Source organism: Pelophylax lessonae (assembly GCF_965119305.1).
Source record: "Pelophylax lessonae genome assembly, chromosome: 12".
Taxonomy (NCBI): domain Eukaryota; kingdom Metazoa; phylum Chordata; class Amphibia; order Anura; family Ranidae; genus Pelophylax; species Pelophylax lessonae.
In genome coordinates, this window is record NC_138779.1 from 135,158,003 (window position 1) to 135,176,314 (window position 18,312).

Genomic DNA, 18,312 nt, shown 5'->3' on the forward strand with positions numbered 1-18,312 from the left:
TTGTGTTGATATTGCAAAAATAGAAGGACTTATCCGAGAGATGTAAGACGATTATATGTAATCAAAAGGAAAGATAAATGATATGCAATTGTAATTATAACATACTAAGAATAAGGTAACATATATATGTAGTCTATCTTAATACTGTTATTTCTCACACAGACAAAAGAAATGATATGCTCCAGATGAAGCTTTTTTGTCTAAGAAAGCGAAACATGTCGAGCAAAGGTCATATATTACATGGTGAATGTTAACTTATACTTTCAGTCGACCCCGCTGACCGGCACCATACTGCTTGGGTGTCCGTCGGCGGTTCTTCTGATATCAAACAATACGTTTCCAAGGATTATATGACTACTAATGATCTTGTACTCTGAACTGTATGTAAATCGACTTTTATAAGTTCTATGCACTGAGATATTGTATAACATAGACCATTGTTGTGTGGTCTCACTGTGTCCTTAATACACAATTATTTGCCTGTATTTTTCTATGATTTTAAAATATTTAGTTTTGTGTTGAATAAAAGAAATCTTTTTAACAAAACTCTTGTGCCCGAAATCTCTGTTTCCCAATCCTTCCAAATGCAATGCTGAAATTTGTCTGATTTCTGGTGAGTGTTCTGGCACTCCATACCCACTTGCCGACCGCCGCACGACTATCTACGTCGGCGGTCAGCCCCTCACAGGCAAACTAACGTAGGGCTACGTTGCTTGCTTGTGAGGGTCTAGGGAGCGAGCGCGCACCGCCGGAGGCGCGCTCCCGCTCCCGCGTGGTCACGGACCCCCCCGCGCGTGTGACCAGCGGACCCAATGTCCGCAGGCCACTCGGCGATCGGCGGGGGAGAGGGAGAATGTCAGGCAGCTTGTGTAAACAAGCGACCTGTCATTCTCCTCGCTGTAAAGACACTGATCACATGGATCTACTATGTAGATCCGTTGATCAGTGTCCTTACAGCTCAAGCCACAGCCAATCACAGTAGAAAGCACGCCCCTAGGGACACACACAGCCCCTCCCTCCCAAATAAAGTTAACCCCTTCACTACCAGTGTATTTTTACAGTAACAGTGCATATATATAGCACTGATTACTGTAGAAATGTCACTGGTAACCCCAAAAGTGTCAAAAATGTCAGTCAAGGGTCCGATCTGTCCGCCGCAATGTCGCAGTACCGCAAAAAAAATCGCAGATCGCCGCCATTACGCGTTAAAAAAAAACAACAAAAATGACAAAAATCTTTCCCTTTGTTAGTAAACGCGATAACTTTTGCGCAAACCAATCAAAATACGCTTTTTGCGATTTTTTTTACCAAACATAGGTAGCATAAAACAAATTGGCCGAAAATGTTAAAAAATTTTGATTTTTACATTTTTTTTGGGGGGAATTTCATATAAAAAAATGTGAAAAATATTGCTATTTTTGCAAAATTGACGCTCTTTTTTTGTTTATAGCGCGTGATCAAAAAAATCGCACAGGTGATCAAATACCACCAAAAGAAAGCTCTGTTTGTGGGAAAAAAAGGACGCCAAATTCGTTTAGGTACAGCGTCACACGACCGCGCAATTGTCCGTTAAAGTCACGCAGTGCCGAATCGCAAAATACCCCCTGGTCGGAATGGGGGTAAAATCTTCCGGGGCTTAAGTGGATACTTACCATTAGAGCAGTTCTTTGGATATATTGAAGAGTTCAACTGACTTCCGATACATGTTTATTTGTTCATGTTCACTATTTGGACTTTTTTTCACCAACATTGTTTTTGATTGCATCTTTGTCACCATTTATTAGCTCAATCACACCATTTGGCTCTTTTTGTTGTTGCATATAATAGGTTTTTAATTGTATCAATTACATTGAAGCGCTGCACGTACTCTTCTTACCATTAGTACAAATCATTATTTGTACTGGGGCAAAATGATCTCTCTCTGCTGTCTATACCCTTTTTAATACAGGAAAGGATTTTTCTTGCTTTGGAAATAACAGCTTGGCATTGCATGCTTTTATTAAGCTTGTGACCTACCACAACACCTAGATCCTTCACCATGGTGGTGCCGCTGGAAGGAAAAATTTCCCTGCATCAGTGGTGTCACTGGAAAGAGAACTGTACCTGCGTCAGTGGTGTCCAAGGAAGGAAAAAATGTCCCTGCATCAGTGGTGTCAGAGGATGGAAAAATTGTCCTACTGCAGACACTACTACCCCTTGAACGTGACCTATTCAGATAAATAGGGCCATGCTGCAATGCATGCAAAACAAATGCCTCTGTAGAGTGATCTGAATGCGGATCACTCTTCAGAGATCACTGCAAGTGTAAATGGGCCTAAGAATTACTAGCACCACCACGCTCTTGCAAAAAGGCTGCACGTTTTTGTGCTTTGCAGGAATGTGGACAATTTTGTGCTCATTCCTGTATTGCACAAATGTGAGCCAAGCTTAATCAACTGCCGACCGTCAGCAGTACATATACTGTGGCAAGTCAGCTCTGTCCCGCGAAATGCCATAACTGTACATTGGTTTGCGAGACCGCTAGTGGGGGTGTGCGCGCACATGCCGATTGGCTACAGGGGGAGCCAATCAGTGGGTCTAGCGACCGCGATTCCCTCTGGGCACCCGCGATCGCTCCCCGTGGAGACAGAATGACAGTCTGCCATTGTAAACATGGCAGGCCCCTGTTCGGTCAGTAATGAACACAGGGATCGCCCCTGGTGTTAACCCCTTCCCTGCCAGGGTCATTATTACAGTAACAGTGCATATTTTTAGCACTGATTACTGTAGTAATGTCACTGGTCCCCCCAAAAGTGTCAAAAATGTCAGTTAGGTGTCTGATATGTCTGCCCCAATGTCGCAGTCCCGGTAAAAATCGTTGATCGCTGCCATTCCCCTAGTTTGTAGACGCGATAACTTTTGCGCAAACCAATCAATATACACTTATTGGGATTTTTCTTACCAAAAATATGTAGCAGAATACATATTGGTCTAAAATGATAAAAACGTGTGATTTTTAAATTTTGTTTCATTGGGAATGTTTTATAGCGCAAAAAATTAAAATAACAGAGGTGATCAAATACCACCAATAGAAAGCTCTATTTGTGGGGAAAAAAAGAACATCAATTTTATTTGGGTACAGCATCTCACGACCACGCAATTGTCAGTTAAAGTAATGCAGTGCCTGGCCATTATAAGGGGGTAAAACTTTTCCGGTCCAGAAATGGTTAAGTGAGGGATGAGGCTCTGAGCATATGTCCTGGCTAGTCAAAATACAGGTCAAAGTGAACTGATTTGCTTAGTATTGTGCATGATATTTAAAGAGTAATTCCACTTTTGTTGAGAAAAAAAAATAATCATCCCTGGGTGATCAATGCACATTGCAGGGATTTTAACAAACTTTCTTGCAGATTCCTACCAGTTTCTTCTCTGTAGAAAAAGTTTTTTTTGTCTGCAGAGTGAATCTTAATTGAAGTGACTTTGGAGAGGGAGTAGGGGGCTCTGGGGAGATTTTCACCAGCTCCTATTGGAGCATTTTTTTATAGGTGGGGTTTTATTTAGGGAGGTTTCTGAGCTAGTTAAAGAGGTTGTAAACTCGTTTACATTTTTTTTTTTTTTTTACAACCTGAAAGACAAACACATAATGAGCTAGTATGCATCGCATACTAGCTCATTATGAAATACTTACCTTACAACGAGCCCCCGCCGTGCCGCTCACTCACCTGTATGACGGGCGACATGTTAAGTCGCCCGTCTTCCGGGATCGCGGCATCCGGCCATCTGATTGGCCGGAGCCGCGGTGACGTCACTCCCGCACACGCGCGCGGGAGCCGACAGTCACGGCACGGGACTCTGAAGGAACGGCATGAGCGGCCGTTCCTTCAGAGCGCATGCGCCAGTGACGTCACTGGCTGCATGTAAGGTAAATATCTCCTAAACGGTACATGTTTAGGAGATATTTACAGTACCTATACTGTAGATAAGCCTTAATATAGGCTTACCTATAGGTACAAGTGTCAGAGGAGGGTTTACTACCTCTTTAAAGATGTGTTTGTTGAGTGGAGTGGGTACAGGGGAGGTCTTTGGACAGATCCCTGGGTTCTGAGTGGAGTGGGTACAGGGGAGGTCTTTGGACAGATCCCTGGGTTCTGAGTGGAGTGGGTACAGGGGAGGTCTTTGGACAGATCCCTGGGTTCTGAGTGGAGTGGGTACAGGGGAGGTCTTTGGACAGATCCCTGGGTTCTGATGCTGATGATTGTTTATATTTGCTTTGATTGGTTAATAAAACTTTTTCTAGAGGTAACTACAGGTTGTGTTTATCTTTTCTTTTTTTTTTTTTTTTTTTATATTTTTATGACGTCTGTATCTTGATTACAGACCACATGTATTATTATAGGGGAAGGACCTCTCCTTTATCTTGTTTTGGTCTCCGTTCACACTAATGCATTTTTTCATGCTTTTTGCAGAAATGCATTTCATTCTTTTTAACATGGGTTCCTATGGAACATGTTCACATCAATTCATTTTTGTGCCTCTGCGTTTTAGAAAGGGTCAGGGACTTTTTTTGCAATAGATTTCAATGGACCCACATCCAAAACCAAGTATTGCATTTTTACCACGGTTTGCGTTTTTAAATCTGCCCAACAACAAATCCACCCCCCCCCCCCCCCAAAAAAAAAAAAGTATAAAAAAATGCAAATTGCAGTAAAAACTTGGTAAAACAGTGCAAAGCAGAGCAAAAAGCACTACAGAAATGCTCAAAAGCAACATGCATAGGTGTGAATCGAGCCTTTGATGGCGCAGTGCTCCCGGGTTTATTTTTTGTATTCTTTTTTGTTATTCCTGCACTTGCAGCACTCTAATGAGAAAAGTTTCTGTGTCTGCATCCTTTTGGAAGTAACCCTTTAGGCGTATCTCACTAAAATTATTATTAATTTATTTATTTGCAGAGGATGCCTAAAATATGACTTGTATCTTAGTGCAGACTTCTGGGAAAATCAGTGAGCCACTTTCCCACAAAAATGGATTTACCCTTTAAGGAATTTTGATAGAATAGGTAGAGTATGTGTTATCCCTCAGCATCAAATAATTTCAATTATTTTAGCACAGAAGGGATTCCTTACCACACTTCCATAGACAGATTACTTCCTTCACCATACTTTAACCTGTGCTTCTCACCATAGAGTATTAAATCTTGGAAATTAATGAGGGAACAGTCAAGTGAAAAAGCAGCAAATCTGTGTGTTTTCCTCCAAAGGCTGCATGCAGTCCAGTCAATCAAGTGCTTAAAGCGAAATTCCACCCAAAAGTGGAACTTACGCTGATCTGATTCCCCCCTCCCCCCCTCTGGTGCCACATTTGGCACCTTTCAGGAGGGGAGGGGGGAACGGGTAACTGGTTTTGACAGGTACCCTTCCCTACTTCCTGGAGACAGCGCCGCAGTGCCCCTGCTCCTTCCCTCACCGCCGAGCCAATTAGAAACAGCAGCGCGCTTCACGCATGCACAGTAGGGAGGCAGCTGCGAAGCCTAAAGGCTTCACTGCCGGTCTCCCTTACAATGAATGGCGGTGGCAGCACCCAGCAGCTGATCTGAAAATCGGCTGGGGTGCCCACATCGCGGGCTCCCTGAACAGGTAAGTATCTATATACACTGCTCAAAAAAATGAAAGGAGCACTTTTTAATCAGAGTATAGCATCAAGTCAATTAAACTCAGGGGCACTAGATGTGAAACAATGAGATGACCTCCAAAACAGAATGGTTTTTACAGGTGGAGGCCACTGACATGTTTTTCCTACTCATCTTTTTTGACTGTCTTTCACTAATTTTGCATTTGTCTAGGGTCAGTGTCACTACTGGTAGCACGAGGCGATACCTGGACCCTATAGAGGTTGCACAGGCATTCCAAATCCTCCAGGATGGCATATCAATACGTGCCATTGCCAGATGGTTTGCTGTGTCTGCCACCACAGTCTCAAGAGCATGGCGGAGATTCCAGTAGACAGGCAGTTACAAGGAGGAACAGAATGAGCACTGCCAGAGCCCTACAAAATTACCTTTCAGCAGACCACTGGTGTGAATGTCTCTGAATCAGAAACAGACTTCATGAGGCTGGCCTAAGGGCCTAATGTCCTCTAGTGGGCTTAGTGCTCACTACCTGGCACCGTGGAGCTCGATTGGCGTTAGTCATTGAACACCAGAATTGGCAGGTCTGCCACTGGCACCCTGTGCTCTTTGCAGATGAGAGCGGGTTCACACTAAGCATATGTGACAGACGTAAAAGGGTCTGAAGAAGCTGTGGAGAACGCTATGCTGCCTCCAACATTGTTCAGCATGACTGGTTTGGTTGTGGGTCAGTGATGGTCTGGGGAGGCATATCTATAGAGGGAGGCACAGACCTCTACAGGCTAGACAATGGAACCCTGACTGCCATTAGGTATTGGGATGAAATCTTTGGACCCATTGTCATATCCTACGCTGGTTCAGTGGGTCCTGGGTTCCTCCTGGTGCACGACAATGCCCGGCCTCATGTGGTGAGAGTATGCAGCCAGTTCCTTGAGGATGAAGGAATTGGTACCATTGAATGGCCTCCACCCTCGCCTGACCTAAATCCAATAGAACACCTCTGGGACATTATGTTTTGGTCCATCTGAGCTCAGTAATGCCCTGGTCCAGATCAGGGAGGAAATACCCCAGCCAGGACACATCCATCGTCTCATTAGGAGCATGCCCCGACGTTGCCAACAGTGGCAGAGCCAGAGGGTTAGCTGGGGTGTCAATTGACACCCCAGAAAAAGTCCCTGCCACCCCTGTTGCCACCCCGATCCTGGCTGGCAGCAGAGGAATCACAGGCAGTGGTGGGATCAGTCGGTTCGCAGAACCGGTTGATCCCTCATAGCTGGCGGCCAGGGTCAGGGAGCAGCAGAGCAGTGCGTCCCGAAGCCGAGCCCGCCCATTCTGTGACAATAGCGAATGAAAATTCGCTATTGTCACATGGATCCTCCTCCGGCCAATCAGGGAGCGGGTCCTCCCGCTTCCTGATTGGCCGAATGGCAAACGCCGTGCCATTGGTCGAGGAGGCGCCGGCGGGAGGACTGAGAAGATGCAGGGAGCCGCGGACCGATGAGAAGCTGCTGTGATGACCGTCCGTCCATGAGGTAAGTAAGCCGGTCTCACGGGGGGGGACGCTGGCACTCTGCAATGATTGCGGGCAAATGCTGTGGCTGTGGCACTCTGCAATAATCATTGGGGGCATTACTGTCTCACTGCAATAATAATTGGGGGCAAGGCTGTCTCACTCTGCAATAATCATTGGGGGCATTGCTGTCCCACTCTACAATAATCATTGGGGGCATTGCTGTCTCACTGCAATAATCATTGGGGGCATTGCTGTCTCACTCTGCAATAATCATTGGGGGCATTGCTGTCTCCCTGCAATAATCATTGGGGGCAAGGCTGTCTCACTCTGCAATAATCATTGGGGGCATTGCTGTCTCACTCTGCAATAATCATTGGGGGCATTGCTGTCTCACTCTGCAATAATCATTGGGGGCATTGCTGTCTCACTCTGCAATAATCATTGGGGGCATTGCTGTCTCACTGCAATAATCATTGGGGGCAAGGCTGTCTCACTCTGCAATAATCATTGGGGGCATTGCTGTTGCACGCTGCAATAATCATTGGGGGCAAGGCTGTCTCACTCTGCAATAATCATTGGGGGCATTGCTGTCTCACTGCAATAATCATTGGGGGCATTGCTGTCTCACTCTGCAATAATCATTGGGGGCATTGCTGTCTCACTCTGCAATAATCATTGGGGGCATTGCTGTCGCACTCTGCAATAATCATTGGGGGCATTGCTGTCTCACTCTGCAATAATCATTGGGGGCAAGGCTGTCTCACTCTGCAATAATCATTGGGGGCATTGCTGTCTCACTGCAATAATCATTGGGGGCAAGGCTGTCTCACTCTGCAATAATCATTGGGGGCAAGGCTGTCTCACTCTGCAATAATCATTGGGGGCATTGCTGTCGCACTCTGCAATAATCATTGGGGGCATTGCTGTCGCACTCTGCAATAATCATTAGGGGCATTGCTGTCTCACTGCAATAATCATTGGGGGCATTGCTGTCTCACTCTGCAATAATCATTGGGGGCATTGCTGTCTCACTGCAATAATCATTGGGGGCAAGGCTGTCTCACTCTGCAATAATCATTGGGGGCATTGCTGTCGCACTCTGCAATAATCATTGGGGGCAAGGCTGTCTCACTCTGCAATAATCATTGGGGGCATTGCTGTCCCACTCTACAATAATCATTGGGGGCATTGCTGTCTCACTGCAATAATCATTGGGGGCATTGCTGTCTCACTCTGCAATAATCATTGGGGGCATTGCTGTCTCACTGCAATAATCATTGGGGGCAAGGCTGTCTCACTCTGCAATAATCATTGGGGGCATTGCTGTTGCACGCTGCAATAATCATTGGGGGCAAGGCTGTCTCACTCTGCAATAATCATTGGGGGCATTGCTGTCTCACTGCAATAATCATTGGGGGCATTGCTGTCTCACTCTGCAATAATCATTGGGGGCATTGCTGTCTCACTCTGCAATAATCATTGGGGGCATTGCTGTCTCACTCTGCAATAATCATTGGGGGCATTGCTGTCGCACTCTGCAATAATCATTGGGGGCATTGCTGTCTCACTCTGCAATAATCATTGGGGGCAAGGCTGTCTCACTCTGCAATAATCATTGGGGGCATTGCTGTCTCACTGCAATAATCATTGGGGGCAAGGCTGTCTCACTCTGCAATAATCATTGGGGGCAAGGCTGTCTCACTCTGCAATAATCATTGGGGGCATTGCTGTCGCACTCTGCAATAATCATTGGGGGCATTGCTGTCGCACTCTGCAATAATCATTAGGGGCATTGCTGTCTCACTGCAATAATCATTGGGGGCATTGCTGTCTCACTCTGCAATAATCATTGGGGGCATTGCTGTCTCACTGCAATAATCATTGGGGGCAAGGCTGTCTCACTCTGCAATAATCATTGGGGGCATTGCTGTCGCACTCTGCAATAATCATTGGGGGCAAGGCTGTCTCACTCTGCAATAATCATTGGGGGCATTGCTGTCCCACTCTACAATAATCATTGGGGGCATTGCTGTCTCACTGCAATAATCATTGGGGGCATTGCTGTCTCACTCTGCAATAATCATTGGGGGCATTGCTGTCTCACTGCAATAATCATTGGGGGCAAGGCTGTCTCACTCTGCAATAATCATTGGGGGCATTGCTGTCGCACTCTGCAATAATCATTGGGGGCATTGCTGTCGCACTCTGCAATAATCATTGGGGGCATTGCTGTCTCACTCTGCAATAATCATTGGGGGCATTGCTGTCTCACTCTGCAATAATCATTGGGGGCATTGCTGTCTCACTGCAATAATCATTGGGGGCAAGGCTGTCTCACTCTGCAATAATCATTGGGGGCATTGCTGTTGCACGCTGCAATAATCATTGGGGGCAAGGCTGTCTCACTCTGCAATAATCATTGGGGGCATTGCTGTCTCACTGCAATAATCATTGGGGGCATTGCTGTCTCACTCTGCAATAATCATTGGGGGCATTGCTGTCTCACTCTGCAATAATCATTGGGGGCATTGCTGTCGCACTCTGCAATAATCATTGGGGGCATTGCTGTCTCACTCTGCAATAATCATTGGGGGCAAGGCTGTCTCACTCTGCAATAATCATTGGGGGCATTGCTGTCTCACTGCAATAATCATTGGGGGCAAGGCTGTCTCACTCTGCAATAATCATTGGGGGCAAGGCTGTCTCACTCTGCAATAATCATTGGGGGCATTGCTGTCGCACTCTGCAATAATCATTGGGGGCATTGCTGTCGCACTCTGCAATAATCATTAGGGGCATTGCTGTCTCACTGCAATAATCATTGGGGGCATTGCTGTCTCACTCTGCAATAATCATTGGGGGCATTGCTGTCTCACTGCAATAATCATTGGGGGCAAGGCTGTCTCACTCTGCAATAATCATTGGGGGCATTGCTGTCGCACTCTGCAATAATCATTGGGGGCAAGGCTGTCTCACTCTGCAATAATCATTGGGGGCATTGCTGTCCCACTCTACAATAATCATTGGGGGCATTGCTGTCTCACTGCAATAATCATTGGGGGCATTGCTGTCTCACTCTGCAATAATCATTGGGGGCATTGCTGTCTCACTGCAATAATCATTGGGGGCAAGGCTGTCTCACTCTGCAATAATCATTGGGGGCATTGCTGTTGCACGCTGCAATAATCATTGGGGGCAAGGCTGTCTCACTCTGCAATAATCATTGGGGGCATTGCTGTCTCACTGCAATAATCATTGGGGGCATTGCTGTCTCACTCTGCAATAATCATTGGGGGCATTGCTGTCTCACTCTGCAATAATCATTGGGGGCATTGCTGTCTCACTCTGCAATAATCATTGGGGGCATTGCTGTCGCACTCTGCAATAATCATTGGGGGCATTGCTGTCTCACTCTGCAATAATCATTGGGGGCAAGGCTGTCTCACTCTGCAATAATCATTGGGGGCATTGCTGTCTCACTGCAATAATCATTGGGGGCAAGGCTGTCTCACTCTGCAATAATCATTGGGGGCAAGGCTGTCTCACTCTGCAATAATCATTGGGGGCATTGCTGTCGCACTCTGCAATAATCATTGGGGGCATTGCTGTCGCACTCTGCAATAATCATTAGGGGCATTGCTGTCTCACTGCAATAATCATTGGGGGCATTGCTGTCTCACTCTGCAATAATCATTGGGGGCATTGCTGTCTCACTGCAATAATCATTGGGGGCAAGGCTGTCTCACTCTGCAATAATCATTGGGGGCATTGCTGTCGCACTCTGCAATAATCATTGGGGGCAAGGCTGTCTCACTCTGCAATAATCATTGGGGGCATTGCTGTCCCACTCTACAATAATCATTGGGGGCATTGCTGTCTCACTGCAATAATCATTGGGGGCATTGCTGTCTCACTCTGCAATAATCATTGGGGGCATTGCTGTCTCACTGCAATAATCATTGGGGGCAAGGCTGTCTCACTCTGCAATAATCATTGGGGGCATTGCTGTCGCACTCTGCAATAATCATTGGGGGCATTGCTGTCGCACTCTGCAATAATCATTGGGGGCATTGCTGTCTCACTCTGCAATAATCATTGGGGGCATTGCTGTCTCACTCTGCAATAATCATTGGGGGCATTGCTGTCGCACTCTGCAATAATCATTGGGGGCATTGCTGTCGCACTCTGCAATAATCATTGGGGGCAAGGCTGTCTCACTCTGCAATAATCATTGGGGGCATTGCTGTGGCACTCTGCAATAATCATTGGGGGCAAACCTGTATCCTGTCTGTATCCTCTGATCACCACCACCTGTATCCTGTCTTTACTAGTAATGGCAGCGATCATTAGAGGGACTGCGACATTGCGGTGGACGAATCTGACACTAAATTACACTTTGTATATTGACCCCCCAAAATAATACCTAGCCACCCCTTTGCCACCCCTGTTTTAAAAGTCTAGCTCCGCCACTGGTTGCCAAGCATGCATACAAGCACGTGGGTGCCATACAAACTATCGAGTACCATTCTGAGTTGCTGCAATGAAATTTCAGCAAAATTAACTAGCCTGCTGTGTCATTTTTTCACTTTGATTTTCGGGTGTCTTTGAATGTAGGTTGATCATTTTTCATTTTTATCAAACTATGTGGCATCCTTTTGTTTCTAACCCATTACACAGTCCATATCAGTATATATATCCAGCATGATATTTTTCCCCCATTGAGAACTGATGTGTTTTCAAAGTGTTCCTTTAATTTTTTTGAGCAGTGTATTAAAAGTCAGCAGCTACAGTATTTGTAGCTGCTGACTTTAAATTTTTTTTTCTCCAGTTGGAACACTGCATTAAGGCAAAATGAAATCTCCAGATAAGTGAAGCTAAAGTCTAGTACGCATAATGAGATTATTGGACGAAAGATTATCCGTTTTTATTGCATGCTGGTCTCCATATCAAAAAGGAATAGGTTACAAAAGTGTTAAAATTCTGTACGACAGAATAAAAATTTGGAAGTGATGTAATGGATTTGTATTGTATTTTTTGATGAAAACTGTACTGGTTAAACAAAAATCTTACAATCTGCTATTATACTAGAAAAAAATTTGTGTTTGTCCTTTTGGATAATTTCGGACGAAAGCTGTGTACTAACATTATCACACAATCGATTCGAAAGCGTTTTTTTTGTACGATATTCTGATTGTGTGTACAGGCTATAGCCTCGTACACACGTGTCGAAAATCGGCAGGGAATTTTCGTCCGACGACCGATCTGCCGATTTTCGGCTTGTTAGAATGATGCTTCCGACAACCAACTCCGACTTTTCGGCCGAAAAAAATCCTGGTGTGCAGGCTATAAAATTTTTGTCCGCCGTCAAAACACGGCCGATTTTCGTGCAGTCAGTACAGATTTAGACAGGGAAAAATCTTATGAGCAAGACTGGGCATGTTCAGAGAAGAAAGAACACAAAGAAAGCAATCCAACACATGACATCACTTCTGAAGTAGATTTTTGTTGGGCGAGAAAATTCGTGTGCAGTCTAGGCACATTCCAACCAACAAAACACCACTCTGGACAAAAGACGGACGATCGGTCGGTCGATAATCATTGTGTGTGTGCGGGGCTTTAGCCTCTGTGTCAGTAAGTATGGATTTCTGCATAGCCAACACAGGCAGTGGCCTAGGGTGGTAAGACTGCCGCATGCAGCACACAGTCACCCATACATAATTTTTCTGACTGAGCCCATACACTTTGAGCCAAACTGCTAAAACTGTGAACACCCATGCAATCTGATTCTGGTGCGGACAAAAAAAGGGTCCTGCACAAGTTTGGTGTGAATGCTGTGCGATTTAAACCATACAAATCCATGGCTCAAATCGCACCCCATAAACACTATATGTAATTCGCACAGGAACGTGCTGTGATTCCTGTGCAAATTACATGTGTCCTGCACAGAGGTTGATTAAACAATCAGTGTGGGAGCCAACACACTGATGGAAATCTCAATTGTATGGCCAGTCACTGGGTAGTCTGGACTGGGGGATGGAAAAAGTTGGCCTAAGTATAGTAGTAAGTATATATATTCAGCTCTATATGTAATGTTTATCACACAAAGGGGTCCAAAACAAGTGTGGCCTGTTTTATAAAGAAAAGAGCCAAGAGCAGAAAGACATCGATTTCTTGTGCACCCATGAGCTCTAGACGAGATTTGGGTAGGAGAAATCTGTTTATATCAAATCTTCCTGCCAGCTTTGATATAAAACAGTTCAGAGTTCTTAAGCTGCCTATAGATGGACCAAAAGTTCTGGGAATTCATCTATGAACACTCTCATTAGAGAGCAGTCGGTCCTTAGAACAACTTCTCTTGAAGGAGCTTATTGGGAAATTTTGCTTCGATCAGCGCTGATCAGTGTATTCTGATGGCAGGGGAGTCCCCGCTGTCAGAATACAAAAGAGCAGCGGGGAGGATTCCTTCATCCATCTCAAATGTGTGGATGGGGAAATCGGGTTGGCTTTTTTTTGATCAGCAGGCTGGCTGATAAAAAACAACAAAAACAATTAATCTATGGCCAACTTTACTCAATTCTACTTTCATTACCATATCTATATCCCTAAATGTATCACCATCCTTTAGGATCTGAAGTGAGCCCTTTAGTGTTGAGCCTTATGATACATTTGGTCAGTACTTATATGGAAGTGATTATATATACCCTTACATGCAGTACACCCAGTGCAGTGACTGGCCTCAGGTGATACACAGAGATGAAACAAATCATACTACATAAGTTGTACCTGTTTATCTACAGCCGTCTTTCCCCCCTACATTCATTCAAAGTGCAGAATTTGCACAGGATCTCTCAGTTCTGTAAAGCATAGGGTGGAGATCTGAAGTTACAGCAGTGAGGAGAGCTGATTGGAGGGAAGGGACACACCCCCTTCACACAGCACACAAGAACAGAGCTAAAGGCTGTCAATCACAGACTGTGCCCTCCCTGACATCATTTTTCTCTTGGTGTCAGGAAAACTTGTGAGAAGTGACTCATGCTTATAACAGAAGAACGAGGCAGTGGATAAAAATCATAGTACACACTATAGAGGGGTATGCTTTGCTCATATTTCATGTCTGAGGTTTACAACCACTTTCCAGGTGCAATAAAGCTCAACTCCACCCCAATTTTTTTTTTACAATTTGGTTAGAACGGAGAAAGGTTAGTCTGCTGTAGGTTTGGTAGGATGATGACCAACATGACAGACTCCCAACTTCAATACATGGAAAATCGTATCTATGAGCTTATTATTGGAATTTACATAAAGCAGCTCTAATGCACTTTTTAAAGTAAAAGTTCTACCCAGGCTGCTTCTGTTAGTCATAAATTACATTTCTGTGCACCCCTCTGAATTTGGTTTCAACTTGATAATAGGAAATTGATATTCCTGATTGTAGGACCAAGTCCCACCATCCCAGCCCACATAATGAAACATGTTTTATGATCATGGCATGTACTGTATGTCTTGGTATATTTTTTTTACTTACAGTAAGTTTTGACAGTTTATTTGGGGCTTTATCTGGGATTTCCCCTAACTTTCTGTCCTCATGATATTTTACCATACAGGAGGTGGGTGTAATTTTCAGCTGTCACAAAAACAGAAATAAAAATATTTTCTTAAAGTAAAACTATAGTCAAATATTTTTTTCATATCGGTGTAGCACAGGGGTGGGGAACCTACAGTCCGGGGGACGTATGCAGCCCTCGAAGTCATTTGGTCTGGCCCCCCATGCAGCTGATCTGTCAGAATGGAGCCGATGCTTCCTGTATAGTTTCGGCTCCGTTCTGACAGTCTGAGTGAGTCATAACGGTGCATATCAAATGCACTCCGCCTGTGACCAATACAGGAAACATCGCCTCTTCCTCCAGCGCGACGCCACTGCTAGCCAGCATTTCCCGCCAGCAGCACATACAGCTGTACCAGCCAGAGCCAGCAGTACCAGCCAGAGCCAGCAGTACTCACAGCAGTACCAGCCAGCTGTACCCACCAGCAGTACCAGCCAACTATACCCACCAGCAGTACCCGCCAGCAGTTCTTTTCAAAACTTACCACCACAAAGAGTCGACTGCTCTCCAGACTAACCGACGCAAACCTGGAAAACCAGTTGCGAGTAGCAACATCATCAATACCAGCTAACATCACACACCTCACCAAAGAGAAGCAGTTGCAGCCATCACATTAGAGGCGAGTTAATTAAATGTTTGACCAAATATAACAGGCTAATTTTTAAGTTGATAATTTTGTACGGCCGCCGAATGATTTTATAAATACCCAAATGGCCCTTGGCAGAAAAAAGGTTCCCCACCCCTGGTGTAGCACAACCCCCACAGGGGCTGCTGAGTATGTTCGTTTCCTCCACACTTCCTTTACCCTGACGCACCTCCAACCTGCTTGACACTATAGGTTCTGAAATGGTAGTTCAGAAAAACAACAATGACACTTGAATATAGGTATATCAGTTTTACTGACTTTAAAGCGGAGTTCCGGGCACAGAAATGATTTTTTACTGAACATACCCCCGGGACAGTCAGGGCTAGCACATTCCACAATGGCTAGCCTCTGATCTGTCCCGGTTCGCACTTACCTTTTAGAAGAAATACTTACTTATAAAATTTCTTCCACAGCGTTTCCATCTCTGTTGTGGGCAGCTGAAGCCGGCGCGGTCCTCTTCTCTGTCTTCTTGTCCCAGAATGCACTGCACCGGCCCCTCTCGTCACTTCCGGTGCGGTGCCGCATTCCTAAACAGCTTCTGGGCGTCGCCCGGAAATGACGAGCGGGGCCGGTGCCGTCGCATTGATTCCTGGGAGCTATGACGTTTAGCTCCCAGGAATCATCGCGAGGCAGGAAGTGACGGGGTGAGCCGCGGCTCCGAGGGAGGAAGCAGTCAGAGGTGAGTATTTACGATCTTCAATAAAAAGGTGAGTAAACAAAAAAAATGAAAATAACTATCCAATTCCCTTTCAGGTGAGCTCTACCTAGCGGAGGGGCACAAAAAAAAAAATCGTTTTTGTGCCCGGAACTCCGCTTTAAGAGAAAAGGAACAAATGTAGTTTCAACACAACAGGAAATATGAAGGTAAAGAACCAGAGTGCGATTCTGAATCTTAAAGTCCCGAAAGCACTGAGCAATTCAAGACTCAGAATCCTATATTTCAATAATGTCAGGGATAAATAGATATAACAATATCTAACTGAAGAAGCATATGAATATGACTGCAATAATAATGTAATTCTGCTTATGAATGTGCGAGAGTGACAAATCAGACATCTAGCACTGTATTAACTATAAATAAGACATTCGGATCTGTCTAAAGCCTCGTACACACGCGTCGAAAATCGGCAGGGAATTTTCGTCCGACGACCGATCTGACGATTTTTGGCTTGTTAGTATGATGCTTCCGACAACCGACTCCGACTTTTCGGCCGAAAAAAATCTGGTGTGCAGGCTATAAAATTTTTGTCTGCCGTCAAAACACGGCTGATTTTCGTGCAGTCAGTACAAATTTCGACAGAGAAAAATCTAATGAGCAAGTCTGGGCATGCTCAGTGAAGAATGAACACAAAGAAAGCAAACCAACACATGACATCACTTCTGAAGTAGAATTTTGTTGGCCGAGAAAATTTGTGTGCAGTCTAGGCACATTCCAACCAACAAAACACCACTCTGGACAAAAGACGGACGGTCGGTCAGCCGATAATCGTTGCGTGTGTACTAGGCTTTACTCAGCTGCATGAATATAACACAACTGAACATATATATATCAATCTTAGATATAAACAAAGAATTGAACCGAGGTTCAGAAGGTGGGACTTTAAATGAGGCTCTACCTAATAGGGGCAAGATGCCTCCATCCCTATTCATGTTGAATATGAGGGGAATATCATAACAAAGCAATAAATAAATATAATACATCAGGCAGTGGGCTTGTACGGAGATAATAATAACATAGAAGCATAGTAATATAGCAGTAATTATTGTACATCAGTACATTGGAGCCCACTGCCTACAAAAAGGTACAAAAATGGGGGAACGGTAAAAGAAGGGGGGAAAATGGGACTTTAAATGAAGTGTGAGGACATGCAGTTGGTAATAATTGTTTAGAGAACATTGATAAAAAATAAAACAGGTTTATTATTACATATAAACTTGTGTAACATTGCATCAATTGCATAGTACATGCATATTGTATTGGCAGATCATGGTACAGTACAGAGCATAATATCGAAAACACATGATGTAATAGACTTGTACATAGGTTCCTTGGTAGCTATGGGTACATATTGTAGAATCCAAATCGTAGTAGAGTAGATGCATCGATAAAAAGCTCGACGCGTTTCGTGGACATGACCACTTTATCAAGAACAGGTGCATCATAGAATATATATAAATATACAGCAGTAGAATCAGTATGCAAGACTAAGAGAACATCATGTAGCTTGGGTCAAGAGGGCAACATGTCCACACCGGGAGCTGAGGGAGTCCAACCAGCAGCCACATGGGGTACATCAAGAGGACATTCATAGAGAGGAAGTGTATCCAAGATATTAACAAGGGGGCGGTTTCAAAATAGCAGTCACCAAAGTAATCTGTAAGGGTGAGTACAAAAATATGAATAAATATTCAAAAAATGTTGACATTAATAGTAGTGTGACTTAAAGAATGATAGGTAAAGAAGGTTTCTTACAAAAAGGTAGGATACCAAAACAGTGATGTAAGTGGCCTATGCCAAAGAGGTATGGTGATAAGTATGGGGAAAAAGTGAACATAGAGAAGATAGGTATGGAGTACCATAGGAACCAATAGGCATTGACATAGAAAGAGTACCACTGCCAAGAGACCCAATAATGAGAGTGAGACCAGAAAAGCTAGTGAACAAAAAGGGGGGGGGAGTGTCCAAATCAAGTACCCGAGTCAGTCATGGTTGAGCTCCCAGCGTCACGTCCACGCTTGCAGTGGGAAGGAAGTCGTCGCCTCCCGGACAAAGCATCATCCCGGAAGGCGGCGAACAATCCTCCCCATATAGGGGCGCGAGATGGAATCACGTGCCGAGCGTAGTGGCGTCAACAGACGTCACGCGTGCGGCAGTGATGGCGTGACGCCGATGCGCCGTGATAGGACCGCCCACATCGCCCGCGTCCAAACAGGGCGAAGGGGGAGG